Source organism: Fukomys damarensis, unplaced genomic scaffold (genome assembly GCF_012274545.1).
Source record: "Fukomys damarensis isolate Sample0158 unplaced genomic scaffold, DMR_v1.0_HiC HiC_scaffold_16, whole genome shotgun sequence".
Classification (NCBI taxonomy): Eukaryota; Metazoa; Chordata; class Mammalia; order Rodentia; family Bathyergidae; genus Fukomys; species Fukomys damarensis.
Genome location: NW_022900928.1, coordinates 29,013,253 through 29,016,915, shown reverse-complemented (window position 1 = coordinate 29,016,915; position 3,663 = coordinate 29,013,253). Strand labels below are relative to the sequence as shown.

At 41.9% G+C, this 3,663-nt stretch overlaps 1 pseudogene; it reads right to left on the bottom strand.

Moving 5' to 3' along the window:
• Window positions 1-2,082: 2,082 nt before the first annotated feature.
• Window positions 2,083-3,446, bottom strand: LOC104856220 (annotated as a pseudogene).
• Between the last annotated feature and the right edge of the window lie 217 nt (window positions 3,447-3,663).

Genomic DNA, 3,663 nt, shown 5'->3' with positions numbered 1-3,663 from the left:
CAATTCGAACAGAATCATTTTGCAAGCAGATTTTCAAACATTTATCCAAGACCTATTTCTACATGAAGATTACTAGAGTCAAATATCTATGCATGGACCTAAAGAAACAAAGTAATCAAGAGATTGCAGAGCATAACCTAATGACAAGTTCTGACTGTTAGGCAACATTCCATTCGTTCAACAAATGTTTTATTAGTGCCTCAACCTCATTTATAAAAGGAGAAATACAAACTTAAACTATACTGCAAAAACTATTTTTCACTTATCAGACTGACAAAAGTTCAAGTTTGCAGTCTACTGGTGAAGCTGTGGCGGAAAAAGGCACTCATAAGTAAAACAACTCTCCATACCTATGTTTATAGCAGCACAACTTATAATAACTAAATCTTGCAAGTACCCTATATGTCTATCAACAGATAAATAGATAAAGAAAGTGTGGCATTTATATATAATATCTCTGCCATAATGGATAAATTTGAGTCATTTATAGGAAAATGGATGGACCTTTTTAAGTGAAATAAATCAAAAAAGCTTAAATATGATATGGTTTATTATGGAAATCCAAAATATAAATAATTTAAAGAAGAAAATATAAGATAGATGATGCAAAATAGGAAGATAGATCCTCTGCAAATAGAAAAGGGAATAGACATGAAGTGAGAGTGAAGGGAGGGCAAGGGGAAGTAAAAGGAATTTAGATGTGTTATATACATGTACCAATTCCATGATGAGCGCAATCATCATGTACAGCAAATGTGTACTAATAAACATAAAAAATAAATGAAATGTGTGGGATCAGAAAAAGCAAGGACAAAAACAACTCCCATGGAGGACAAATTTGCAACATCTACCACAACCAAGTCCAGATTCACTTTGTCACAGTGATTCCACTTCCTGGCATTTACCCTGGAGGTATACTAGCATACATACAAAATAATGTATTTGTGAAGTTATTCGATGCCATGCTATATACGCAGCAAAAGACTGAAACAACTTACATATCCACCAATAAGAGCAAATCAAATAAACTGTAATATGCCTGTTCAATGTAAAGCTGCCCAGAAAAGAATTAGAGAGAGTCCGTATAAACTAATATGGGAAAAGAGGGTAGGCAGCAGTGGTGAGGGTGGGCCTTCAGTGCACCATACTGTCTGCATTCTCCATCAGTTTCTACCCCTGCAGCATCCTGGAGATGACCCTATGCTTTAGTCCACTGTGCTGAATCTATCGCTGAAGTGGCTCCTATGACCAGGATATTGTTTTCAAAATACCATTTTTTTGACTCCAGGAGGATGTTCATTTCTGTATGTTCGACTGTACTACTGCTGTGCAATTAATTGCATGATTGTTGTGAGTATACGGATGTGCAAGACTTTGAATGTGATGACTGAAAAAGTTACAAGAGGAGAGAAAAGAGAAGAAAAGAATATGTAATAAAAAAATATGTAATGACATAGTAGATGCAAAACTACAAATACATAGGCATTCAATGAAGGATTTAGCTGTTTTTACTCTGTTTCCACTGATGCAGATCGATTCTGCCTCTTCTTGGGCTTCACACCTCTGCATGTGCTGCTGACCATTGTGACAAGTCCTGCCCTGCTCCATCCAGTAGGCTGTGGCTCCTGTTCAGGCCAGAGCAATAGCTGGAGATGACAGATGACTAGAGACCCAAACCTTTAGAAATAGTGTTCGATAAGGGGCATTGTTGGCTTCTGACTTTAGTTTAAAGAAATAGTCTGTGAACAGTTTTCTTAATTTCTTTTTTGACGTGGTACTTTTTATTTACAAAAGAAAAACAATTTAGAAATCTAAAACTAATCTGCTGAAGACACAGGCATGAACTGGGGGAGGAAAAGGAGGTGGTTAGAGGGGAGGGAGAGGGGCTCTGGCTCTAGGAAAACACAAGGATTTCAGTCTCTCCTGCCTTTCCAATGGCCAGTCCTATTCTTCCCTAAGGGTTCAAATCAGTGGGCTAGCAGTTGAGTCTCCTGCTACCCACTCTAAGCAAAAGTTTTCCAGAGGCTTGAATTCCCAGGGAACCAAGGGAAAACCAAAGGTAGAGAAAGCCCAGGGTTTCTGCTACCGCTCCTCACTGTAATGTGATCTGGCAGCCTTGGCCCAGATGAGGGCAATGAGGTTCTAGTTGATGAGGAAAACTAATTGCAAGTTGGTGATCTCCACCAGTTGTTCCTGAGGTACCATTTGAGCCACACAGCATAAGATATCCACTGACAGAGATGGGCCATTGGCTCAAGATGGCAATGAAAAAAACTCACTATTGTTCTCCAGCTTGATGACACCATACTTCTAGGAGATCTTCCAGGCTGGACCCTCCAGAGGCAAGTCTATATAAATCTGGTTATCCTTTGTTGCTCTGCCCAGGGTGATCTCGCATGAGCACATCAGGTACTGCCACCATGTGGTCCCACAGCACTGCCAGGGTCTGAAGAGCTCATGCCTATAATACTACTAGCACCTGCCATTTATGCAGTTTTGCTGTTACAGTGACTGGATCTCTGTCTCTCACCTCTTGCGCTGGTCAGCTACATCTCACATATCCTTGAGCCTATTGTAGTCAGTCAGGTCCTCTGCACTGGATAAGTTCAGCACTTAGCCCAAGGCAGCAACTACACTGTTCTTTTAGCAAATAATATTGCTTCATGAACTTCCAGTGGGTCTACAGATCCTTGGCAGCAGAGGCCAGGTAGAAGGCATTGAGTGTCTGTGCAGCAAGATCTAGAAACTCTGCAAGGAGGGCTGGCTGGTCAGTCCCACTCTGCTCAGTATCTGTTCTTCAGTCTAGCTAAATAGGACCTTGTTCTGGATGGCTGCAATGAGGCAGCTGCCTCATGGCCTAGCAAGCACACTACCACTCCTGGACTTCTCATAGGGTAAACTGACAGCTGAACTTCACACCCAAGTGGACAATTTCAGGTCACTGATCTACAGCACAGCACTGATGAATACAGCAGGAGGTCACGCGCATGCTTCCAGCAGCCCAAACCCTTGGTCACTTGAAGTGGCTGTTTGCTCTTCTCCACACACTTTGTGAGTTCTGGGGCTCGGGTAGAGCTGGGCAGCACAAGAATGCTGGGACCTTGGATACCCTTCTCTTCTCACTAAAGGATAATTCACTCCCTGAACAGTGCTCTGGCTCCACTCCACTGGCCCTCTGCTGCTCAGGTACAAGACTTTGCCCAACTGCACTCCACCAGCTCATTATCAAATTTCTTCCTCTTTATGAACCTGAAGGAGGATCTCTGTTTAGGAATGGTGTGGGAGGCCTGGAAGGAGGCTGGCTTCTGCCCTGCCAAATGACTCGTCATCTGAGAAGCTGGTAGTGCCTGATATCACCAGGGATGAATCCAGCAGTCCCAGAGAATCTCTGTCCATCCTGTTATAGTCCTAAAGCCACTGGTTCCAAATCATAGGGCTAGGCACTATCACCACTTCTCTTCACTATAGTTCTGGAAACATTAGCCACAGCAATTAGACAAGAGAAAGAAATTAAAGCAATAAAGATAGGAAAGGAAGAAGTTAAACTATCATTATTTGCTGATGATATGATACTCTACATTGAAGATCCAAAAAACTCCACCAAAAAACTTCTAGACTTAATTGACAGATTCAGTAAAGTATCTGGATACAAGGTGAATACCC